Source organism: Bubalus kerabau, chromosome 11 (assembly GCF_029407905.1).
Source record: "Bubalus kerabau isolate K-KA32 ecotype Philippines breed swamp buffalo chromosome 11, PCC_UOA_SB_1v2, whole genome shotgun sequence".
NCBI classification, from domain to species: Eukaryota; Metazoa; Chordata; class Mammalia; order Artiodactyla; family Bovidae; genus Bubalus; species Bubalus kerabau.
Window position 1 is genome coordinate 26,735,756 of NC_073634.1, and position 27,874 is coordinate 26,763,629.

General features: G+C 35.1%; 1 long non-coding RNA gene across 6 annotated transcripts in view; it reads right to left on the reverse strand.

Moving 5' to 3' along the window:
• Positions 1-923: 923 nt before the first annotated feature.
• LOC129622964 (uncharacterized) overlaps positions 924-27,874 on the reverse strand; it is a 232,328-nt gene continuing 205,377 nt past the window's right edge. Inside the window, exons 3-4 of one of the 6 annotated variants that reach the window (XR_008700208.1) lie at positions 27,081-27,190; positions 924-1,173 (exon numbers count right to left, since the gene is read on the reverse strand). This is a non-coding gene — a long non-coding RNA (uncharacterized LOC129622964). Of the gene's footprint in view, positions 1,174-3,655; positions 4,668-14,239; positions 14,768-19,441; positions 19,670-23,151; positions 23,339-27,080; positions 27,191-27,874 lie in introns of those variants that run through there. The other 5 variants (XR_008700207.1, XR_008700209.1, XR_008700206.1 and 2 more) reach the window with 5 other exon arrangements.

Genomic DNA, 27,874 nt, shown 5'->3' on the forward strand with positions numbered 1-27,874 from the left:
AAAGTTCCTAAACATCTGAACTCTGATAGTAACACAGAAATATAAACAGTAAAAATGTATCAAGGAACATAGTGAACAGTTTAACTGTTTATCATCAACTGTTGGCTTCAGAAAAAGACACTAAGTCCAGACCTTAACTTAGGAGTTTGTTACCTTGAGTGCAAGATGGTACCATCAACCAGGATTGGCAGAAATTTCAACTGCTTATTAGAGGCAGTGGGGGTAAATTTTCACTGAGCCATTTTATGCAAGATCCTGATTGTGACTCATAACACACATGTGAAAGGTATTTGATCTGTGTTGGTTGGAAAAGTTAAGGCATTTGGACTGTGCATGCAGTGAGTATGTGATCTTATCCACATTAGAACCAGGTTCTAAAGAAATGAGATATGCACAAACTAAACTCACAAGGAACAAAAGGTATGCCTTGGTTTGGTAGTGGAGTTTTCACGCAGGGATTCACAAACTCCTCAATGATTTTGGACTGCTGACAGGCTTCAGATCTGTGAACATTCTAAAGTAGTATATAAAAACTTGTACTCTTCTTTTGAGAAAGGACCCACAGCTTCTTATCAGGTTCTCAAAATAGCACATTATGCAAAATAGATTAAAAAATGATTACTCTTGGAGAGTGTAATTAACATAGTTGATTCTATTAGGTTGTCCAAATTGTTCGTTCAGGTTTTTCTGAAATGATGCTATGGAAAAGAATGAAGAGACTTTTTGGCCAACTCAATATTTTCTACTAAATGATCTATCTCCACAAACAAGGCTTTATATTTTGATTGCTCAAAATTATGTTCCAAGTCTGATTCAATGACAAGTAAATTTCTATATTTATATTTTTACATATAAGTGTCTACTTCCCTCTTATTTTACATACACTGTATCAGCCAGAATTTGGTCAGAGAAGCAGAGAAATCTGGAATAAGGGATTTATTAGGGAATTAGGTTTTTACACAACTGTGGAAACAGGAGAAGAAGTCTAAGTAAAGCTGTTGCTTTTGTGTCTGTTGTTGAGTCTGAAGTTGGCAAAGCTGGCAGATGTGAAGAAAGACTTTACAGAACAATAATCAACTGGAATCCACATCTATTTCAAGTTGCCTTCATCTTTGATAATACAAGTTATTTGCAGGTAAAACTGGGATCCCACATCACAGAACTGTTCACAAACTGCATAGAAGTTGAAGAAGGAAATTAATCAGGAGATCCGGCACTTTGGAGGACATGCAGGAGAACATACTGTGGGAAGTGAAGGACTTGGAGGCACCAATGTGGCTCCAAACCAACAAAGTGAGCAAACAGATCAACAACAACCATACAATCTATGGCAGTTCCTGGTACCCTACACTGATGCTTAGAATATAGCAATAACTGCAATTTCACGTTTACCCTCTATACCTCATGATTTTTTTCCTATGGATAATCATAACCCAAAGAGGGAAATTTTGGAAAAGTTAATTCCAACTTGGTTTAGTTGACCCAATTCAAAGTCATAAGATACAGACTACTTGACTGAATACAAGCATGGGGGAAAATGTTTTCTATTTGTCAATGCCATGAAATGAAGGTGATAGTCTATTCGTAAGCTATTCTGTTCAGCTATTATAACTCATGAGTTGCTCATATTGCTGGATGTATTTATTTGACCCTTAAAAAATGTAACCAATGTCCCATGAAGCAAAGGTCACTGTGGAACCCACAAGTATAGCAATATAAATATGGAAGAATGTGGTAGCATTAATATTAATAAGTGATTAATATCTATGGTAAAGACAGCTAGCCAGTATGTCAACAAAAGAGAATATTAAGCATACTAGACAAACAGGAAGAGAATGTTACATGGCAATTTACAAAAAGAAAAAGCATAATGGTTTAATATCTGAGTTTGAAGGAATGTTCAAATACATTGATAATCAGAGGAATTCAAATTAAAACAATAAGATACTACTTTTATCTTAGGGATTAGCAATGTTGGAATGCCACATATTGTTGAGGACATCAAGCAGGAGCACTCATGCATTACTGGTAGGGGGTAGACAAGTACAGACATACCAAAAAAAAATCCCTAGTGTTTACTTAAATCAAGATTAATGGCCCGGCAATGTTACTCAGGGTTTATACTAAAAAATAAATTCTCAGAAAAATCCATGGTCACTAGATTATCAAGGGTATTCTCTGTTGTGTTTTACTCAAGTAGATAGATGAAGGCAATGATTGAGCCCATGATTATAAATAAGAAATAAGAAAAATAATGTAAATAAATTAGAAAAATATAATGGACATATACTATAGAACATATACTATAGAACACTATTCAGCAGATAGAAGCAAACAACTAGATGCACTCTCTGCGACATGGATAGCTATTAAAAAGCCAGTGTTAAATGAAAAAAGTAAAAATATAATATTCACATGTAAATTATAATCTTACAGGTTAAAATCTAGTAAATGTAATGATAACTAAAAAGTTTACCATTTAACATAAACATTCAAAAGTACTAACCAAACCATTAGCATAACAGGCTGCAGAGGAAGGAAAATGGGAGTGAGGAATGAAATTAATAGTCAATCAATCAATCCATAAGGGATGGACTGCTTCCCTGGTGGCTCAGACGGTAAAGAATCTGCCTCCAATGCAAAAGACCAGAGTTTGATCCCTGGGTCAGGAAAATCTGCTTGAGAAGGAAGTGGCTACTCACTCCATTATTCTTGCCTAGAGAATTCCAGGGACAGAGAAGCCTGGCAGGCTACAGTCCATGGAGTGGCAAAGAATCAGACAGGACTGAGAAACTAACACTTTCACAGAGAAAGGGAAGAAAAGTGTACTGTGGAATAACTTAACCCTCTGTCCTTAATTGTGCGAAAAAAAATAAAATAAAATAAACATGCATTCCTCTCCTAACAAACAGAATTTGGGATAAATGTGGTTTTCACAGTGTCTTGGCATATAGGGATCTGCTATAACTATGTCTCTAAGCTCCAGTAAGTCCTTTATCACACCACCCACATCCTGAAATTTTCGGGTTTTGTGCTTGCCCACCCTCAAAGACAAACTGAGCTTTCAGGTAACAGAGATTCTGGTTGGAATAGAAAAAAAAGTTTTTTGGAAAATGGAGTATATATTTTCAATTTTAAAGAGAAAAGACAAGTTAGTTAGAATTGGTGTAGAAAATATTAATGCTTTATAATTTTAATTTTAGTATCTTGTGGTATAGAATTTTGAAATTGTGACATAAACTATAGGTAAGACACTCATAGGAGAGAGAAAATACAGCAGAGAGCAAAGGTGAGAAGAATCAGAACATCCTTGGCATCATTCCTTGGAAAACTGAAAGAGCTCTTCTGTTGAATGGATGCAATATAATGACATTGTTTTCATTTCCTACAGGACAACTCCATCCTGAGGTATCTGAGTTCCTTCACAAAGTAGAGTTACCACAGGATTTTGTATCTTATGACATAGCTGCCCCCCTACAGCTCTTGATTGTATTGAAGATATTTTAATGAGAAAGACAGATGGGCAAATTTTCAGATATTTTTATTACATTTATTGTTTGAATGACATTGTGTTATGACATCTTAATTTATATATTAACATATCAAATGTTAATTGAACATCTATAAAATGTTACACATCCAACTAGACCCCAGATTTTATTTTTTAAAAAATTGACATGGTGCCTGTGGTCATTAGACAAATAGCCTCCTCTCTCTACCCCCTCATCCCTGCCTATTTCCCTGCCGAAGATGTCCTACAACCTGAACTCTATAAATGTTACTTTACTTAGCAAAGGGAATTTGCACATGTGATTAAATTAAGAATTCTTAAATGTGGAGATTGTCCTGGCTTATCTAGGTGATTCCAATGTAATTGTGGGGTACTTACAAAGGGACAGGGGGGCAGGATAGTTGGAATTAGAGAAAGAGATGTGACAACAAAGGCAGAGGTCAGTGTGAAAGAGAAATTTGAAGATGCCAACTTTGAAGATTGAAGAAGGAACCATGAGAAAGGAATTCAGACAGCCTGTAAGAATCTGGAAAATGCAAAGGAACTAATTGCCCCCAACCAAAGTCTCCAAAAGTTATGCCACAGAGCCAATAACTTGATTTTTAGCTCAATGGAACCCATTTCTGATTTCTCAGCTCCAGAACACTAAGATGATAAATGTCATTTTATTTTAAGTCACTAAATCTGTATCTGTGGCTTTTGTTTTAAGCCACTCAATTTGTAATTTGTTACAGCAACAACAGGAAATTAATACATTTCCTTAATTTGAGAAATTTTGATGTACTGAGAGAGATTAGCAAGTAAACATTCAGAACACTCAGTATTAAGTCCACTGATAGTCATGCACCAGATACTATAAAATTATTTAACTCTGTGTGGACATTTTTAAAAAGCTCCTCTAAGAAACCACATAACCTGAAACTTGGAGAATTAGAACTAGCTGGTTGGAAAAAACAGAAAGAAGGGATGGAGGGAGGGGGCAGGAGTAGAGCATTTAAGTCATCAACCCAACAGTAATATGACCCTTTCACAACAGCAGAAGTCTTAGGAAGTTTGGAACCTTAACCATTCTATCTTCCATTATAACTCTCCCCGCACCCTCTGAAGAATGCAGTATTTTTCCAGTGGATGTTAGTACTGCTGCTGTCTGTCCATTCTGGAAAAGACACAGTGGCAAATGGATAAGCACTATTAAATTATTAAGGAAGAGGCACTCCCTCACTGATGCTGACAAAGCATTATATAAGTTTACTTGGTCCTCTTGGGCTTCCCAGGTGGAGCAGTGATAAAGAATCTGCCTGTCAATTCAGAAGATACAGGGCGCGCAGCTTCAATCCCTGGGTCAGGAAGATACCCTGGAGAAGGAAATGGCAACCCATTCCAGTATTCTTGTCTGGAATATCCCACGAACAGAGGAGCCTGGTGGGCTGCAGTCCATGGGGTCACAAAGAGTCAGACAGGACTTAGCGACTTAACAACAACAATGAAGTCTTATATAATGAATACCTTAAATATGTTAAAGATTTTGCTGAATTGTAATTTTAAATATCTTTGGAAATATATTGTTAATTTTTACTATGGTTAATCTAAAATCTGTGTAATCCACCTTTTGCCATAACACTATCACTTTTGAGTGATTCTGCACAGAAACATGAGTGAAAAATTTTTTGCTGCCCTCCTGCCATATTGGAAACCCAGGCAGCCACATCGTATTGATTCCTAAAGGGGAAATCTCTGCAAATAAAAACTATATTGTATGGGCTTTCTTTCCAAAGAACGGTGAAATTGTTAAAGAGTATTTTGATAGGATTTAAAAGTAAAATCATACTGTATTTTGTAGCAATCAAATACATAATTTAAAAAGCTCATTTAAAGGGTTTTTTACTATTCAACACAGCACCGATAGTGTCTTGAGGATGATTAAGAGCTTTATCACTAGATCTTTGGAACCATCACAATATTTCCCACTATTACAGAATTCAGTGGAGAGATTTTCTCTGGTGAAATTCTAAACATATTTTCTGTATTTTTCCAGAGTTTAATATCTACTCCCGTCCCCAATGCTCTACCAGGATTTTTGAATCACAGTTAATTGTACCATACATTAAATGGACATATTATTTGAAGATCACTAACAAATGTTATTGAAATCAAAATAGCCTGTTTCTAGCATATTCTATAATACTCTAAGTGGTACTAGACCCTAGTGATCCTTAATGACTAATAGACTTGTAATTATATTAGCTATCTCAAAGATAAGTTTGAAAGTGTTAAAATAAAATACTGAATAATATCTCTGCCTGGTAACTAAACTCATCCAACAATAAGCTTACTCAAGAAAACTTCACTTCTTTATATTATTTGTGTATTTATTCTAATCTTCCAGTTTAAATTAAGCAAAACCATTTTTTAAAAATACATTCTAAGTGTAATATACTAGTACTTCTGGTATATTTCCCAACTATTTATAAAAAAATACAACTCCAGTCAGCTTGTAAGAATATCAGTTAGTTTGTATTACATAGACTGTTTGGTAATTAAATATTCATTGAATGAAATAAGGTCCTTTAAAGATTCTCAAAGGCATAATATGAAGCAAACTTTTTTTTAAGTTGGATTAAAAGAGTAACTTCCCCATTATTTTAGAGTGCTCCAGGAAAGCTTTTTCAGTTGAAAACTGAATTATGTAATAACACAATATCAGAAAGAAAATTGCCACAGTGGGCTATTGATTTCTATTCAAAGATTTAAATTGTCTTCCCAGGGGCCCTTGCCTTCTACATCTGTATAATTTCAGTCCCCAATATATCCTTTCAGTAGGGACAATGATGGCCATTGTGGTTTTATTGATGCTCTGGTAATTATTTTTTCGTTGAAGATTCTTTATTTACCTGAGTATTAAGAGGCCTAATGGTTTGGACAGCGGTTTGAAGGACCAGAAGTTTTGTTGCTATTGCTACTATTTAGGGTTTTTAAAAAAGAGTTTTGAATTAATTAGAATTAGTTGCATTAATTAGAATTGTGATCTTTATGCAGAGGAATATCTTTATGCAGAGGAATATCTTTATGCTGCTCTACGTTGATTTGTCTGTAGTTTTCAAAGTCACCGTATAAAGTGTCTCTCTCCTGGCCTGAAAATTGAGTACCAATAACATCAGACAGAGAGATGCCCTTTGTGTGTGGCTAGCTGGCATCACTTACTAACAGTAAAGAGTATAACATTACGGTATAGAATGAAGCTAATAAGGGCATTTTACCTCATAGGTTAATATATTCATATAAATATATGGAGAAGAAAACATAAGGAGAAGTATTTCATGTAAATCGTGAAAGTAAACAATTAAATCATCTGACAGCAACTTAATCTTTCAGAACAACTAAACCATTTGATCTTACCCTCTGCTCCATAATGATGACTCTCAAAGACATCTGATGCTTTCTAAATAATATGGAAGTTGTCATAAAACATCCAGGAGTTTCTGGAATTTAATAGATTTCCTACTTGTCACAGCAGATCAGTTAAATTCCTTTAGCTCTGTTTTTGTGCATTCATTACATTCTACTGTACTAATAATTATTTTTTATTAAATTTTATAGCTATACTGTATTTGCCTTAAAAGTGTCCAGAATTTTACAGAAATAAGAAATATTTCAAAATTTAAAGATCAGCTTCTGTAAATCTAAAAGAAGTTAAATCTTGACATACCAGATCTACTTCTAATGTCAAAATGTTACTTAAAACATTCCAGACTGACACAGGCTATTCCTTGCCCAGTTCAGTCACTCAGTCATGTCTGACTCTTTGCGACCCCATGGACTGCAGCACACCAATCTTCCCTATCCATCACCAACTCCCAGAGCTTACTCAAACTCATCTCCATGGAGTTGGTGATGCCATCCAACCATCTCATCCTCTGTCATCCCCTTCGCCTCCCCTCTTCAATCTTTCCCAGCATCTGGGTCTTTTCCAATGAGTCAGTTCTTCACATCAGGTGGCCAAAGTATTGGAGTTTCAGCTTCAGCATCAGTCCTTCCAGTGAATATTCAGGACTGATTTCCTTTAGGATAGACTTGTTGGACCTCCTTGCAGTCCAAGGGACTCTCAAGAGTCTTCTCCAACACCACAGTTCAAAAGCATCAATTCTTCAGTGTTTAGGTTTCTTTATAGTCCAACTCTCACATCCATACATGACTACTGGAAAAACCATAGCTTTGTCTAGATGGATCTTTGTTTGCAAAGTAATGTCTCTACTTTTTAATATTCTGTCTGGGTTGGTCATAACTTTTCTTCCAAGGAGAAAGCATCTTCTAATTTCATGGCTGCAGTTACCATCTGCAGTGATTTTTGACCTCCCCCCCCCGCAAATAAAGTCTCTCACTGTTTCCATTGTTTCCCCATCTATTTACCATGAAGTGATGGGACCAGATGTCATGATCTTAGTTTTCTGAATGTTGAGTTTTAAGCCAGTTTTTTCACTCTCCTCTTTCACTTTCATCAAGGAGCTCTTTAGTTCTTCTCCACTTTCGGACATAAGGGTGGTGTCATCTGCATATCTGAGATATGTCATATATGCATATCTGCATATTCCTTCCTAGAATTCCCTTAACGAATTGCTTATAATGTCATTGTCACTTAAATAAACACCATTCTTCAGGTAATTTTCTTATTATTGATTTTCCCTCAATATCAATGTTAATATTAATGTCCTCCTTTTAGAATTTCTCAAAGCTTGAATAGGCATGAATTAAATGCAGAGAAAGAAGTGACAGCCTATCTGTACCATGACACTAGTTCTCACATATAGTGTTGCAACATTACGGCTCTGGCATATACTATAAGGAATTGTATTAGAATGAAGTATGGAAAGATGAAATTAAAAGATGCTTGCTCCTTGGAAGAAAAGCTACAACAAATCTAGACAGCATATTAAAAAGCAGAGACATTACTTTGCTAACAAAGGTTCAAATAGTCAAGGCTATGGCATTTCCAGTAGTCAAGTATGGATGTGAGAGTTGGACCATAAAGAAGGCTGAATGCCAAAGAGTTGATGCTTTTGAGCTATGGTGTTAAAGAAGACTTTCAAGAGTCCCTTGGATAGCTAGAAGATCAATCCAGTCAATCCTAAAGGAAATCAGTCCTGAATATTCATTGGAAGGACTGATGCTGACGTTGAAGCTCCAGTACTTTGGCTGCCTGATGCAAAGAGCTGACTCATTGGAAAAGACCCTGATGCTGGGAAAGATTGAAGGCAGGAGGAGAATGGGACAAAAGAGGATGAGATGGTTGGATGGCATCACCGACTCAATGGACATGAGTTTGCGCAAACTCCAGGAGATAGTGAAGGACAGGGAAGCCTTGTGTGCTACAGTCCATGGGATCGCAAGGAGTCGGACAGGACTGAGCAACTGAACAAAAACAACAATGGAAAGATATTGGTTCTTCTGATTGACATGGTTTCTCTTTTTAAGTGGCTTTCTACTCTGTGACCTTTAAAGAAACCTTGAGTAATATCAGTATATAGACTTACCCTGGAATAGGTTCTGAAATCAGCTCGAAAGGTGAAAATCACAGAAAAAAGTAGCCTTGACAATCATTTAACCAAGCATCTTGTGGGAGATACATATTTCTAATTAGCCCTGACACAGCCATGTTTTGGAAGAGAGAGGTTTTGTTGTTGTTTTTTCTTTCTTTCTTTCTTTCTTTCTTTCTTCAAATGAACAGTAGATGAAATGGTTGGCTTGGCTTGCATCTAGAATCTGTCTGATTTTTTTTTTTCTGTTTTTTTTTTTAATTTTATTTTATTTTTAAACTTTACATAATTGTATTAGTTTTGCCAAATATCAAAATGAATCCGCCACAGGAATACATGTGTTCCCCATCCTGAACCCTCCTCCCTCCTCCCTCCCTATACCATCCCTCTGGGTCATCCCAGTGCACTAGCCCCAAGCATCCAGTATCGTGCATCAAACCTGGACTGGCAACTCATTTCATACATGATATTTTACATGTTTCAATGCCATTCTCCCAAATCTTCCCACCCTCTCCCTCTCCCACAGAGTCCATAAGACTGTTCTATACATCAGTGTCTCTTTTGCTGTCTCGTACACAGGATTATTGTTACCATCTTTCTAAATTCCATCTATATGCGTTAGTATACTGTATTGGTGTTTTTCTTTCTGGCTTACTTCACTCTGTATAAAAGGTTCCAGTTTCATCCACCTCATTAGAACTGATTCAAATGTATTCTTTTTAATGGCTGAATAATACTCCATTGTGTATATGTACCACAGCTTTCTTATCCATTCATCTGCTGATGGACATCTAGGTTGCTTCCATGTCCTGGCTATTATAAACAGTGCTGCGATAAACATTGGGGTACACATGGCTCTTTCCCTTCTGGTTTCCTCAGTGTGTATGCCCAGCAGTGGGATTGCTGGATCATAAGGCAGTTCTATTTCCAGTTTTTTAAGGAATCTCCACACTGTTCTCCATAGTGGCTATACTAGTTTGCATTCCCACCAACAGTGTAAGAGGGTTCCCTTTTCTCCACACCCTCTCCAGCATTTATTACTTGTAGACTTTTGGATCGCAGCCATTCTGACTGGTGTGAAATGGTACCTCATAGTGGTTTTGATTTGCGTTTCTCTGATAATGAGTGATGTTGAGCATCTTTTCATGTGTTTGTTAGCCATCTGTATGTCTTCTTTGGAGAAATGTCTATTTAGTTCTTTGGCCCATTTTTTGATTGGGTCATTTATTTTTCTGTAGTTGAGCTGTAGGAGTTGCTTGTATATTTTTGAGATTAGTTGTTTGTCAGTTGCTTCATTTGCTATTATTTTCTCCCATTCTGAAGGCTGTCTTTTCACCTTGCTAATAGTTTCCTTTGATGTGCAGAAGCTTTTAAGGTTATTTAGATCCCATTTGTTTATTTTTGCTTTTATTTCCAATATTCTGGGAGGTGGGTCATAGAGGATCCTGCTGTGATGTATGTCAGAGAGTGTTTTGCCTATGTTCTCCTCTAGGAGTTTTATAGTTTCTGGTCTTATGTTTAGATCTTTAATCCATTTTGAGTTTATTTTTGTGTATGGTGTTACAAAGTGTTCTAGTTTCATTCTTTTACAAGTGGTTGACCAGTTTTCCCAGCACCACTTGTTAAAGAGATTGTCTTTAATCCATTGTATATTCTTGCCTCCTTTGTCAAAGATAAGGTGTCCATATGTGCGTGGATTTATCTCTGGGCTTTCTATTTTGTTCCATTGATCTATATTTCTGTCTTTGTGCCAGCACCATACTGTCTTGATAACTGTGGCTTTGTAGTAGAGCCTGAAGTCAGGTAGGTTGATTCCTCCAGTTCCATTCTTCTTTCTCAAGATCGCTTTGGCTATATTTTAAATGGATAACCAACAAGGATCTACTGTATAACATATGGAACTCTGATTAATGTTATGTGGCAACCTGGATGGGGAGGGGCTTTTGGGGGAAAATGGATACATGTATATGCATGGCTGAGTCTCTTCACTGTTTACCTGAAACTATCACAATATTGTTAATCAGCTACACCACAATAGAAAATAAAAAGCTTAAAATTAAAAAAAAATATGTATTTTGAAGAACTAGAGCCACTCTCAGCCAGAGAGAGAACTAAGACCAATAGCAGGAAAGCTGGATTTCCCATGCCACAGCCATCCCCAGGGCACACTTTGTTTAAACATAATTGCTGGCTAAATAAGTATTTAACTTATTTCTTCCTTTGCGTTTTATTTCTTAAGTTGATTTCACTTAAGTAAATGCCTTGTGATGCAACAGCATTTTTGATTAGCAATATATATCATTCTATGACCCATATTCAAGGCACAAGAGGCAACTCTTCTTTAGCTTATACCAAGATCTCCTTTGAAAACAATATGTGTAAGCATTTGCCTGAGGATTGAGTGTGTTCTTTAGATATCTTCAGAAGGTGAACACTGTCCAGGCAGGTCACCGTATATATACCTTGAGCTATGGTGGCACCAAGTATTTTATGTCACTGGGGATGATGTAAGTTCAATTTGCATTCACAAATAACACATTTCACTTTTCATTGCACAAAGTAATCTTTTTGTGAAAATTATGTCTGTATCACTGTCTTTTCTACCTCTGTCTCTAATCATCTCTTCAGTTAGAAGAGAAAGGAAAAGTATATAATTAGGTTTAGGAGGCGTTCCCCAGATGCAGCTGTCACAGAAATGGTACAGCTATTTGAAATATTTGTAATACTCATTGCTCAGAATTGCAACAAACTTCTTTTTCCTACTTTAATTTTCAATTCTTTCAGTTTCCAAAGTTCTCAAGGCCAAAGCTATTGGCCCTGCCTCTATAGTATAATGCGAGTGCACAATCCATTGCCTTTGCCAGTTAAGGGGTACCTTTCCTTCCGAGCAACATCCTGCACTTGATTATCTGTATTTACTTCCAAAGATAAAGAATATTGTCTAAATTAGATGTCCATAATGACTAAAAAGTTAAATGAGGAAAAACTCTACAAATAACAAACACTGGAGAAGATGTGGATAAAAGGAAACCCTCCAACACCATTGGTGGGAATATAAGCTGGCACAGCCACTATGGAAAACAGTATGGAGCTTCCTCAGAAAACTAAAAGTAGAATTACCATATGATCCAGCAATCCCACTCCTGGACATATATCTGGACAAAACTCCAATTCAAAGAGATACATGCACTTCTGTGTTCATAGAAGTACTATTCATAGTATCCAAGACATGGAAACAACCTCAATGTCCATTGACAGATGAACAGATAGAGAGGAAATGGTATGTGTACGCAGTGGAATGATACTCATTCAAAAAAGAATGAAATAATGCTATTTGAAACAACATGGATGTATTATACTAAGTGAATAAGTCAGAAAGAGAAAGACAAATGCCAAATGACATCACTTACATGTGGAATTTAAGATGTGATACAAATAAATCTACCAATGAAACAGAAATAGACTCAAGGACATAGAGATCAGACTTGTGGTTGCCAAGGGGGAGGAGGATAACAGATATATGCTTTTACATATGGAATGGATGAACAAGGTCCTACTGTATAGCACAGGCAACTATATTCAATATCCTATGATAAACCATAACAATTATATATATATATATATATGTATAACTGAATCACTTTGCTGTACAGTAGAAATTAACACAACATTGTAAATCAGATATACTTCAGTTTTTTAAAAAGTGAGATGAAGAATAAATATATTTCTTTCCTTATGATATATAGTAAGAGCATCAGCAAGAGTTTGGGTGCCTGGCAGCCCAAAGCAGCTATGGAAGACAGGACAGATATTAAGAGCATAGGACGCAAATTAAGGTAGAGGTAATATAGCCAAGTACTTCTTTCATAAAGTGAAATGATAAATTCTACATGGAAATCATCCCTCCCACTACAAACATTGTACTTCTGGAATGCTTCATTCAAAAATTGTTTTTACCAGAAACTGGCACATTAGGAACTGATATATGATTATTATAGCAGAACATATTTGTCACTGGTAAAAGTAATGCCCTTACAAAAGTAATGGGCTAATTTGAATTGGTAGGGAAGCATTTTTCTTTTCAAGTAAAATTAACCTTTTTTTAAAATACAGGGGTTGAAGTTTATATTTTCCTTATGAATCTCCTTTATTTTGAAACATATAAGCTGAAACTGGAAAGCTATTGGTAATTAAGGGTAAAGAACAAGTAAATGCAAAGTAAATGTAATTAAAGGCTATCTAAGGCTGTTTTGGAGAAGGAAATAACAACCCACTCCAGTATTCTTGCCTGGAGAATTCCCTGGACCAAAGAGCCTGGCTGGCTACAGTCCATGGGATCACAAAGAATCAGACACAACTGAAGCAACTTTCACTCAAGGCTGTTTAATAAATTAGAACTAATATTTTTACAGAAAAAAAATAATATCATGCTTTTGAAAATGTGCACATCGTGTATCATATCATGTTGGAAGAGGATTGACTGTGAGAATTATAGTACATGTACAGCCACAAAGATTAAATTCTGTCCTCTACAAGCTTTAGTTCTGATGTGTTCTCTATATGTATTTCTACATATAACAAAAATGATTACGTATTAATGAAAACCCAGAAAGACAAGTGCTGAGTTTAAGTTTATGAAATACATACTTGCTATTACTTGGAAATACTAAGACATTAACCTCTATTTTCATTATTGTGAAAACCACAATTCACATTACTAAAGATTAAAATCTCAAATCTATTACTGTTTAAGATACACACACATACTTCAAAAAAGACTACTGTGGAGCTTAAACTTTTATCCCTCTACAGTCTCCAGAATTGAAATCATACAGGAGTGAAAGTACATTTCTGAATCAGGTTACCAAACACCATTTCTTTATAGTAGTAATGCTAGAAATATATAAAATGCTGAGAAATTCTAAGAAAATCTCCAAATCAGATTAAATTGGGACATGCTATCAGTGAAAAGTACACAAAATTCTTGAGCCCTAAAGTTAGAGAATCTTTTCTTTGAAGTCATAATAACTTAGAAATATTTATATCTAGAGTTTTGCAGACAGTGGAATTGTTTCCTGCCTCTCTTTAAAAATGTTCAAAAAATTTTGACTTTCAGTGCCATTTCTGACAACACATGTTGTGTTTGGGTTTGGGGTTTGTTTTCGTTTGTTTTTCCTGTGACCAGTTTCCAAACCCCAGCTATTGACTATGGTCACATATTTCTTTACAACAGAAGAGGTAAAAATGCCCAATAGTTACTAGAATCGTTGCTTTATTCTTGAAGTCAGTGAATATATCCTTTATCTCAATTGTGTCAGTGTGTAAGCTGTTGTAGTCAACTCCTCTAAGGGCCTCCCTCAGGTACATGGATTCCTGAGTAAGTTGGACAATTTCAAGATTCTTAAAAGCTATTATTGCAGTGCATTCTATGAAGATCTCTAGTCACAGACACTGCCAAGATTGAGTAATGCACAAAAATTATGTTACACTTGTCAGTATTGTACAAGACACAAATCAGTCAAACATATTGCTTTGAGTCATTTCTTAAAAAACTTTTAACTTTATAGGTCAACTACTATTTCCCTTTTCAGGAAATTTGTTAGAAGTGTCCCATCTATGATCAAGGAGTTTTGATCAATATTAAGGTTAACGTAGTCATGTCTCAGTCCTCATTGTGTTGACAATGCTAGGCAAAGTTTTATTACTTTTCTTTGCGTCTGCGCCTCTGAAAAAAAAAAAACAAAACTAGAATGTTATTTGGTGGTAAACAAAAATCCCTTTAGCGCTGGGTAATTCATAGCACAAGGACACTGACACTAAATATAATGAATAGAACTGTATGTGCTTTTAAGAATTACTCACATTATAATTATTTTGTTTTCTTCTATTCATTGTTTCTCCTCTTATTTCACAATTATAAGAACAAGATCCTGGATAGGTTTGCTTTTGTTTAGAATAATTTTAAGATAACATATTAGTGTTTGATGAAAAGAAACGTTTCCTGTATATTATTTTTTTAAAAGGAACCCTTAAGATGAGCTTTAGTAGTATCACTGCAACATTTCCAGAGGAAAAGAAAAGCCTATGACCTAAATGCCTAAAATATGATTTTAACATGAAATCAGATGGATAAGTAATGCAAATGATAAGGCATGCCACTTTTCTTGGGAAAAAAGACCTTCCTTTTAGAGAGTGGGGTATTTCTTTTACACTGTTTATATTCAAACACTAAATAAGGACAACATTTTTATAACAGGTGTGTATGAATTTGCATAAACTGTGGAATGAAATACCAAAATCATTTTTTGATAAAGTGAAAAGTAGGACATACTGGAATTAATGTTGAGTATATAATTATCATGTTTACCATATTTTTTATGACATGAAGCAAACAGCTATGTTTAGACATACATCTGTTTCAAATAGCACAAAGCAATGCTGTTACTAAAAATATTTTTAGGCACACACTAAATTCTGACAAACTAATGTGTATTAGATTTCTTAATGCAGCCATCTATCTCAGGTGTTATGGTCTGCTATTCTGACTTAAAAAAAAGCAAACTTTAAAATCCAACATATCTTTGTCTTTCTGAAAACTACTCCTACTAGAGAAAAAACTTTGTCTTCATGCTTTTTCAAGCATGACAACTGATAACAAGAATAGTTATTGTAGTAATTACTATTACTTCATCTTCTAGGAAAAGAAAAATGCATTACATTCCCAGTTGCTTTATTTTCATCATATGGATAATTCCAAACCTTGTTTTATGATTCTCTGCTTTAAATGTCAGTTAGAAACTTGACTACGGTTGCTTTATGAATGAGTATTCCATATTCTAATTTATCACATTCATGACCAGTGTCACTGTGGGGTTATTTGCCATCTCCATTATCCTAGGAAAGTTTTTTTACTAATTAAACATATATAGACTTGGCCTCCTTTTCATTCTCTAGAGGCTACCTGGAATCATGCACCTTTGCAATTTTCCTTCTTTTTCAAACTGGAGGTTGTGTCAACTTTATTCAAGAAAATACATGAAATTTAATGGAATTGTAAAGTTGGTTTACAAATAAAATGTAACCCATCACTATAACAAGAAACTTATTTTGAACTATTTTTTTTGAAAAAGTTTTTCAAAATCTTCATATCAAGTTTTCCTAATTTGTATACTTTCAGGAGCCAGAGAAGCCACAAGCCAGCCCTTGGACAAAAAGTTCACCTTTACATAAAAATAAAAATGTTCAGCCATACTTCTCTATTCCATGGATGACTTTTCCATATTTGCATATTCTCTTTTCAAATCACATTCTTCCTAATTTCCTAAATATTTTGATGAATTGCAACCCTTAGATACATAGATGCTTTTATTAATTCTATTAGGTCACACTATGTACTATATATGTAGCATAAGAGTTTGGGGTAGTTTAGGTCTATGGAGCAATATCTCTTCCTTACATGCTCTCATGAAAAATATTAATTTAACATTTATAAATGTGATATAACTGTATAAGGAACATACAAAATGAGAACCATATTGTTATTGCTAACTGCTGGTTAAATTCAAATCAATAGTTATAAGATATAGATTAACAATACAATGGACAGTTATGTACCTATAACAGTACTTTAAATAGAGGGTATAGTCTTAAATACCCTTTATTAAATGCTAAATGTGGTTGGATGCAATTTGCCAATATTTTATTTAGAATTTTTCTCATCTATATCCAGTGTGTTTAATAAGTAATTTTCATTCTTCTTCTATCTTTGATAGATTTTTGTGCATAAATTTTGCTAGCATTATAAAATGTGTTGGTTTGTGTTTTTCTCTATTCTTTGGAATATTTTGTGAATGACTGAAGTTACTGTTCCCTGAATGGTTGGAGAACTTGCATATAAAACCATCTATATGTAAAGTAATGTTTGCAGGGTGGCATTTAACTACTGATAAAATTCTTTAATTTGGGAATTATTTGGATCTTTTTCTTTTATCCTACCTCAGTTTTCATAAACTACATTTTTCTAGGGATTTGTCATTTCATCTAAAGCTTTCAAATATGTTGTCATAAAATCCTTAATATTATACTTGTTATTCTTTATCTAATTTTTATATCACCTCTAGTTATGTCTGTATTTTTACTAACATTTTATTGAACTCTCTTTTTTATAATCCATGTTGCTAAGATAAATTAGTAGGTAGGGAGGTAGATGACATAGATCTAGATATATATCTAGCCTGGATTATCCAGCAGAGTTTCGGGTCTAATCACATGAGCTCTTAAAAGTGAAAGAGAAAGAGATAAGAGGTGGCAGAGTGATACAACTTGAGAAGATTCACTGACACCCTAACTAGAGTTCAGTGAGAACCATACCAGACTTTTGACCTACAGAGCTGTAAAATAAAAAATTTTTGTTGTTCTAAGCTAAATTTAGGCAGTCCATAACGGCAGCAATACAAAACCAATATAGCCTATAGCTTCCCTTCTAAGTGTCACTTTACCTGCATCATATATTTTTTTAATATTTTGTCTTTTGTTGTTGTTTATAGAATTTAAAATTTTTATTTTTGGTTTCTTATTTATGTAGGCATTACTTAGAAGTTTTTCCTAATTCAAAAACATACCAATTTTACTCTCATCATCTTTTTGACTGAATTTTTACATTGTAGTTAGAGATTTTTGGTGTGAATTTTATCAATGGCACCCCACTCCAGTACTCTTGCTTGGAAAATCCCATGGACAGAGGAGCCTGGTAGGCTGCAGTCCACGGGGTCGCTAGGTGTCCGACACGACTGAGTGACTTCACTTTCACTTTTCACTTTCATGCATTGGAGAAGGAAATGGCAACCCACTCCAGTGTTCTTGCCTGGAGAATCCCAGGGACGGGGGAGCCTGGTGGGCTGCCGTCGATGGGATCGCACAGAGTTGGACACGACTGAAGCGACTTAGCAGCAGCATATCATTTTTCATGTATGTATATGATCATCTTTAAAAAATAACCTCTCTGTGTTTCAAAATAACATATAGTCTTAACTTGCTGAGTACGGTAATCTATAGCTGCTATTAGATGAAATTTATTAGCCAGGTTAAATTTTCTCTATCCTAATTATGCTTGGCACTTTGATCTATAAATACAAGGTTTATTAAGGCTATAATAAAAGGTTTCTCAAGATCCCACTATACGGTGCTCGTGCTTAGTCGTTCAGTTGTGCCCTACTCTCTGCAACCCCATGGACTGCAGCCCGCCGCCAGGCTCCTCTGTCCATGGGGGTTCTCCAGGCACGAATACTGGAGTGGGCTGCCTTACTCTCCTCCAGGGGATCTTCCCAACCCAGGGATAGAATGGAGGTCTCACACATTGTAGGCAGATTCTTTACTATCTGAGCTACCAGGGGAAGCCTCGCTATATGGTAGATATGTTTATTTCTCCCTGTAGTTCAACCATAATTTTTTTAGGTTCATATATTTTGAGGTTGTTATATTTCTTAGATTCAGATTTAAGTCATTATACTTTCTTGGTAAACTGAAATTAAGTAGTAACACATTTCCAGAAGAGACTTTCACTTACAATTTACCTTGTTTTAAAAATTAAACTTCTACAAAACTTTTCTTTGTATTGTATCTGTTTCATCTGATATATACTTTCTATTCTTTTTCAATCGATCTTTTTTTGCCCTAATGTTTTAGGTTTGCTTCTCATGAATATTGATTGTTTGGAATTTGTAATTTACCATTTTGACATTTTTGTCTTTACAACATTTAGTCCTTTTATATTTATTCTAATTTCTGATATATTTTCACTCTTCTATAATATTATTTTGTTTTCTCAAGTTTCCCTCTAGCTTCATGAACCAGAATTTCCTGCTAGACTCCCCACTCCTGAATCCACATTCCTTAATTAATATGAATTGAATCGCAGGCTCACAGGGTTTCACAAATGCCTCTCAGATGAAAGCAGGTTCTAGTGCTAAAATCATCTCCCTGTTCCCCTTTTTATTCAATTATTTCGCCTCTGATTATTTGTACATGCTAGCCTGCTCATAATTCAACATTTTGTTGTTTTTCACTGGGAGGATCAGTCTGGGTATTTATGTTGCTTAACTGTTAAGCAAGAGACATCACTATGAATTTTCTAGCTGTGTAAACTTGGAGATTGTCAACTTGGAAAATAAAATACTACCATCATTATAGCCAAGTAATCTTTATAGCTTAAAAAAATAGATGATTTTGTCAAACAGACCACCATTATGAATTATCACTACTCTGGTGTAAACAAGGCTGTTTGTTGTCTCTTGGGGAGAATTTCTTACCACAAGAATTCTGACCACAGAAGGTCAAAATTTGAACTTCTCAAAACTGCAAACTTTTTTATTTAACACACACACAAAAAAACATTTCCTGTAATAATGCATGGCATATTTTAGGAGATCAACAAATGTTTATTGAATAAATCTGCATCTGATTGTTTGTGACCTCAGAGACTGCAACCTCCCAGACTCTTCTGTCCATGGATTCTCCAGGCAAGAATACTGGAATAGGTTGACATTTCTTCCTCCAGGGTATCTTCCTGACCCTGGAGTCGAACCTGTGTTTCCTGCATTGGCAGGTGGATTCTTTACCACTGTGCCACCTGGGAAGCCAATTGAATAAACTAATGAATGAAAAATTGCATTATGCCCTTGCTGACATAAGATGACTACTTTCCATCAAGCAATTTTCCTCGTGTACTTTTCTAACTCTTTAAAAAATCTAGCCTTAGTCTTTATTTTCTGAATAATAGTCAATGAGAAATTTTTTTTCTGCTCTAAGAAATGTTTTATTAATAATACCAAGGTATATAAAAAATTAAAAGTTCTCATGATTCACATATTCTGTTTCAGTTACCTATCTAACCTTTTATTTCACCCATAAAATTCAAATTATGTATCAAGTAAAATAAAGATCCATTCCAATGAAATTTTTTTTCCCTGAAAAGCTTACTTTTGCCTAAAAATTTAATGTAGCTATATATTTAAGTAAGATTTCATTGAATAGAAAAATAAAGAGTGTGTTTGAGGTCAGTGGACTAAGACTGTGGTATTTCAAAAATGATAGATAAGCATTGTAATTGGTGCAGGATATCTGTTTATGCAGTGTCTTAGAGCAGAGTAAAATATTTCACTGAGCAACAGATTACTTCTCAAATACCAACATTTCCTGATATTACAACAGCATTTGTTTGTTTTGTCTCTGATAGTTCTTTCTGTCAAATCATTTTCACATTTGTCATTCATCATTACTCCCAAATGTAAAACACTTTTCCTCTATGGTGATTAGCTTGGTAAATCTACAAGAATTTAAAGACTACAGAAAGAAATAAGGTGACTTCAATTACTTTAAATAGTATGGTCACAAATTAAATCTTGTGATGTCACCACCATATGTTGTACTGTTTCACAAGTTCTAAAATCAGCTATTTAGGTTAATGTTGACAGTATTACTCTCTATACTTAGTATGATCTGCCCTCAAACATTCTCTAGCTAGGAGATTTCTGGAGCAATATATTCTTGCTAAAAAAAGGAATGTCCTTGTGCAAGGTTAGTAGAGACATTCTGATTTTATATCAGGCCAAATCCTTTTGTTGTACACAATTCCAGTAGTCTCATTTTGCTTCGTGCAGAATGTAATAAGGAAAGATATTCTTTAAGTAGAATACTTGGTGACACTGAGGTTTTCAAAAATTTCCTTCATTACTTGAATTGCATAAAATCTAAGACTTATGACTTGCTATATCTGTTCATTGACATATTTCATGTTATATATATTGATTTTCCTACTCTAAGATTAATAAATTCTTAAGAACACTTCATTTTTCAAATTATTGACATTTTATATCCTATCAAATGTAGAATTGCCCTAGTTTAAGCCTTTACTTGAGTGAGACTTTCCTTGTGACCACTGAATCATTTACCTTTGTCAACATCCCCATACCTGTATGGTTATTAATAGCAATGTCGTGGTATGTGTATGTTCATTGAGTTCTGGATTTTCAGGAGTTATCTATGGATTACTCCCAAGTACTATTACTATCCTTTCTTTCTACATAGCTAAATAAAAAAACCAGAATTCAAAACTGGTTTTCTTAGACTCCAAAGTCAGAGTTATCAGTAAAATAGAACCACTTGTTATATAGCATTACATTAGGGTTTTAATAAAGGTTTCAGCCAAATGATCAAATCATCAATAGTACCTATCATCTAAACTTTTGTAAGGCCTACAAAGGAGAGAATTATTATATAGGTTGCCCAAATTAATATATTTGCAAGAAAAGAAGGTCAAAATTAGAAAGGTGGGGGACCTGAAGGTCCAGCCCCTAATCTCCTTAGACTTCAGTTCTTTGTCTATGAACTGATGGTAAACTGAAATCTCTAAACACTGTCCTAACAATGCAGTTTATGAATCCAGGTTTAGATCACTTCAATAAAAATTAAAATATGGTAAAAAAATAAAAATTGGAGAAGGAAATGGCAACACACTCTAGTGTTCTTGCCTGGGAAATCCCATGGACGGAGGAGACTAGCGGGCTACAGTCCATGGGGTCACAAAGAGTCAGACACAACTTGGCAACTAAACAACAACAAAATTTAAAATATGCCATCAATAAGAGATTATGTGTTTATTTTTAATTGCCATGCATTATAGGAAATCTTGTTTTAATAATTCCTTCATTTCAGTTACAATGATTTTTAGATCACACCCATTGCTAAATTTTAAATTTTGGAGTATATTGAAATTAAGCAATTATATCTGAATTACAAAAGAACAGACATAAATTACTGCAAAAGAAGACACTGAACTATTATAAATATTGTATATGCCCTTTAAAATCAATGCAACTACTCAGTTCTGCTTCTATTTCAGCTTTTAGCTTGAATTTGTGTTTATAAAATTATATAAATCACATTTTTTAATTCTTTAAAAGTTGAATTAAGGCTTCACTGGCTTCCTAATTGAGACCAAAGAATTTGGGATTAATACTTACAAAAACCTATACCATGCTTCCCAATATTGCATGTTAGGCATAACCAGATAAAAATTTCTCAACTTTAAGCCATCAAATTTATGACAACTTATTACAGAATCCTCTAGGAAATTGAGATAGTTTGACAAGGCATATTCCCTTTTCCCCACGTTTGTAGTTCTATGTATTTCCCCCACAATACAAACATGAAATAAGCAAAAAAAAATAATAAATCTGCCTTAAGTTAAACACAGCATACTTGTGTGGATCCTGGAACTAACACAGGCATTACTGGAGAAACCGAAAAAATCCAAATAAAATATGTAGTTAACAGTAGCGCACCAGTGTTAATTTTTAGTTTTGACAACTGCAGCATAGTTGTGTACGATGCTTAACATTAGGGGAAGCTGGGCGAAGAAGATACAAAAAAATCTCTGTACGACGTTTGCAATTTCTCTATAAATTTGAAATTATTCTAAAATTTTAAAAGAGTTATTTTTTAAAAAACTACCACACTTAGAATTAAAACAGAAGCTATCTATTTCACTGTTAATCAGACAAAAATTATGTTTAGTTTTCCTATGAATCAATCATTCTAAGTTTGAAGAAAAAAATCCTAAGATTGTGTAGAATTTAGGAAACACAAGTATATCTAAAATATACAATCAAGAATCATAAGAACAAGATACTGACAGCTTTGAAATATCACCAGCTTCTCCATAGTGGCCCAGAAATGCATTAGGTATGAACTTTACACCTAGCTAGACTATCTTTCAGAGAAGGCAATGGCAACCCACTCCAGTACTCTTGCCTGGAAAATCCCATGGATGGAGGAGCCTGGTAGGCTGCAGTCCATGGGGTCACGAAGAGTCGGACACTGACTGAGCAACTTCACTTTCACTTTTCACTTTCAAGCATTAGAGAAGGAAATGACAACCCACCCCAGTGTTCTTGCCTGGAGAATCCCAGGGACGGCAGAGCCTGGTGGGCTGCCGTCTATGGGGTGGCACAGAGTTGGACACGACTGAAGCGACTTAGCTGCAGCAGCAGCAGCAGACTATCTTTATTAGGAAATCAATTAACTTATTTTGACATAGCAATTATTTAAAATAAAGCCTCAGGATTGAAGTTAGGAAAATCATAACATTATTAATAATCTCACATTTTTAAAAATAATATCAACATTTATTGAGAATTTCTCATATATCTTTAATCCTCCCAATACCATTTGTCTCAAGAAACTGACCCCAGTAGACTGCATCCCCAATAGACTGATTGGTGGAACATACAAGCAGAGGCTGGAAAACAAAGATCGGATCATAGTTACCCTCTGCTCTGTCTCTATCAGGCTACTGTTCTGGTCTGACTAGTCTGAATGGTATCTCTGGTCACTGCCCCTAAAGGGTAGCCCCTCTTCTACAAGCAGAGCTTTTACAAAGTTTTGGTAACAGCATCTTCCTCTGCAAATAGTTACTTCATTACATTATTTTCAGTGTCTTTGTTTATCATGCTATCTATTCCATGAGGAGACCCTGACTAATATATCCAACATAAAGTTAATGGATAATAATCCTTTGTTTTTTCCCTTGTTAAACTCTCAGCATTTTAAAATTGTATCCTTTTTAATCAAGGGACCTCTTTATATTGCCTAGGCAGTTAAGCCCCAAATTAAAATAAGTTTCTCTTCCTTTATTTATTTTTCTCTTTTAAGCACAATTTCAATAAGTTTAATTTCATCCTTGTGGGATATCAAGGTGCTTTTGTAATAATATTATTTTGTAAATATTATTTATCTACAATATCTTTATTTAACACTGCAATAATTATAATCATGTTTGACAATTGATGTATACTTTACCTTGACACTGATTACTGCCATTTCTGTGCAATATTATGGGAAATATTATGAAAATTTTTCATATTACACAAATGTACACTGGATATTTCATGGTAGCATAGTAAAAGATGTTATTAAACCTAAAGAGATATTTAATATTTGATTTTTATGAAAGACAAATATGGATTTGCTAGTTTCTCCATTATCTTAAGTGCCAATCTTATGCTATCTAGCAGATCAATTTGATACAATACATATATATTTAATCCATTCTTGCAACATAAAAGAAACATTTTAATAATCAGTTCAGGGGAAAAAAAAAAAACTATTGATATCCACCTCGGATAAGAATAGAGTAAAATCCTACCAGAATAATTTTCCCTCATAAAGCAACTATAAAATGTTGACATAAAACCAAAATCAGCAAAGTGAAGAAACTGTACTGGAGAGGAACATTCAATAAACTAGATTCTCATTTTCATGGTTTTTAACCAGAGGCCAATTACAGCAGGTGCAACATGCAAGTTGGCAAGTGTCACGTCTGACTCTGCAACCACATGGACTATAGCCCTCCAGGTTCCTCTGTCCATGGAATTCTCCAGGAGGAATACTGGAGTGGGTTGCCATTTCCTTCTCCAAATAAGAAAACTACTGTTGGAGAAATCATAATCACAGAAGAGAATGGAGGAATTGAAGAAAAATAAGAGAGACAGAAAGGAATTCCCAAATTCTAAATACCCAATCTCTGACTGGTTCTGGAACCACTCATGCAACAAACAGATTCAAAGCAACTTAGATCAGATCAGATCAGTTGCTCAGTCATGTCCGACTCTTTGCGACCCCATAAATCGCAGCACACCAGGCCTCCCTGTCCATCACCAACTCCCGGAGTTCACCCAGACTCACGTCCATCGAGTCAGTGATGCCATCCAGCCATCTCATCCTCTGTCGTCCCCTTCTCTTCCTGCTCCCAATCCCTCCCAGCATCAGAGTCTTTTCCAATGAGTCAACTCTTCACATGAGGTGGCCAAAGTACTGGAGTTTCAGCTTTAGCATCATTCCTTCCAAAGAAATCCCAGGGCTGATCTCCTTCAGAATGGACTGGTTGGATCTCCTTGCAGTCCAAGGGACTCTCAAGAGTCTTCTCCAACACCACAGTTCAAAAGCATCAATTCTTCTGCACTCAGCCTTCTTCACAGTCCAACTCTTACATCCATACATGACCACAGGAAAAACCATAGCCTTGACTAGACAAACCTTTGTTGGCAAAGTAATGTCTCTGCTTTTGAATATGCTATCTAGGTTGGTCATAACTTTCCTTCCAAGGAGTAAGCGTCTTTTAATTTCATGGTTGCAGTCACCATCTGTAGTGATTTTGGAGCCCAGAAAAATAAAGTCTGACACTGTTTCCACTGTTTCCCTATCTACTTCCCATGAAGTGATGGGACCGGATGCCATGATCTTCGTTTTCTGAATGTTGAGCTTTAAGCCAACTTTTTCACTCTCCTCTTTCACTTTCACCAAGAGGCTTTTGAGCTCCTCTTCACTTTCTGCCATAAGGGTGGTGTCATCTGCATATCTGAGATTATTGATATTTCTCCCGGCAATCTTGATTCCAGCTTGTGTTTCTTCCAGTCCAGCATTTCTCATGATGTACTCTGCATATAAGTTAAATAAATAGGGTGACAATATACGGCCTTGACAAACTCCTTTTCCTATTTGGAACCAGTCTGTTGTTCCATGTCCAGTTCTAACTGTTGCTTCCTGACCTGCATACAAATTTCTCAAGAGGCAGATCAGGTGGTCTGGTATTCCCATCTCTTTCAGAATTTTCCACAGTTTACTGTGATCCACACAGTCAAAGGCTTTGGCATAGTCAATAAAGCAGAAATAGATGTTTTTCTGGAACTCTCTTGCCTTTTCCATGATCCAGCAGATGTTGGCAATTTGATCTCTGGTTCCTCTGCCTTTTCTAAAACCAGCTTGAACATCAGGAAGGTCATGGTTCACATATTGCTGAAGCCTGGCTTGGAGAATTTTGAGCATTACTTCACTAGCATGTGAGATGAGTGCAATTGTGCGGTAGTTTGAGCATTCTTTGGCATTGCCTTTCTTTGGGATTGGAATGAAAACTGACCTTTTCCAGTCCTGTGGCCACTGCTGAGTTTTCCAAATTTGCTGGCATATTGAGTGCGGCACTTTCACAGCATCATCTTTCAGGATTTGAAAGAGCTCAACTGGAATTCCATCACCTCCACTAGCTTTGTTTGTAGTGATGCTTTCTAAGGCCCCCTTGACTTCACATTCCAGGATGTCTGGCTCTAGGTCAGTGATCACACCATCGTGACCAAAGAGCTAAACTTAGACTGGAGTGACTGCCCCCAAAACAGTTCATGTCCAAACAAGTCAACTGCATGCTAAACAGAAGAAACACTATCCACTTGAGATAAATAATGGAATCCCTATTATCTATAAATTAATTTTCTCAAATATGATATAAAATTACCAAACATATACAAGATGAGGAAAATAAAACACATTCTAAAGAGTAATTATCTGAGAAAACGGTATGAGACCAATCTGAAGATGAATCAGATGTTAGAACTAGGAGACAAGGATTTTAAACTGTCTTTGATAACTATCCTCCAAAAAAAAAAAAAAAGTAAATATATACAAATAAAAAAAACAAAAACTCAATTGAAAAGATGAGAAAAAGAATTTATGGAACTCTAGAATGAAAAATGTAACACCTGCAGTTAAAAATTTCCTAGATTGACTGATATTTTAATGTAATGACAAAGGAAAGTTTAAGGTAGCTTGAATACAGAACAATAGAAATCACTCAATAAGAAAAACACAGAGAAAATGATAGAAAACTGACCTTAGGACTTAGTAGATAACATCAAATACTCCTACATATGTATAATTGGTGTCCTAAGTGGTGAAGGAAAAAAATAGGGCAAAAAATATGTATTTCATAAAATGATGTCAAAAATTTCCTAAATTTTATAAAAGATAAACTTTTAGATATGGATTCTCAACAAACAACAAGACAATAAATAAATAAAAAAAAACTGTACTGAGCCACATTGTGGTCAAGCTTTTGAACATAAAAGATAAAGCTTAAAAGCAGCAACACACACACGTGCACCCCGACATGACATACTGGCAAAAAGAGTTTTGACAAAAGGTGAAATACTCACCAGAAACACGGAGGCCAGCAGAGAGTGAGAAACGTTTTCAAAATTCTGAAAGCATGTCTTAAAATTCAGGTTTGGATGTTTCTGTTTGGCTTTGTAGCATCTTTAAAGTCCTAAAAGAATTTTTAGAAAAAAAATTAATGCTGGTTGTTGCTGTTTGACTTTTGGAATAGAAATACACTGTCTGCATATCAGCTCTCTCTCTCTCTCTCTCTCTCTCTATATATATATATATATATATATATATGCATATATATATGTGTTTGTGTGTGTGTGTATATATATATATATATATAAGCATGTATACAATACACTGGGACATTTTAGAAGACAATTACTAATGCATTAAGAAACTTAAGTCAGTATTCTTCATGCATACTTGTCGTATGACAGAAGTATAACAGTTGTAGGCAAAGTTAAATAGTCTTAGAGTTTTTCCATTATTTTCTGTTCATCTGGCTTTCTCCCAACCTCAGGAAAGGCATTTTCATCTGAATGAATAGAATAAGTTGTATAGCTGTTCCTAGAGTTATTGTCTTTAAAATCTATATCCCTGCATATGGAATATCTTATTTTATCTCTAGGATAAAAATTTCAGGGATGGGGTGGGGAGGGAAGTGGGAAGGTGATACAGGATGGAGGGACACATATGCACCCGTGGGTGATTCGTGTCGATATATGGCAAAAACCACCACAATATTGTAAAGTAAGTATCCCCCAATTAAAAGAAATAATCTTTTTAAAGAAAAAAATTTCAGGTATCAGTACCAGAGGGAGGAAGTTTGAGAACAGAAAAT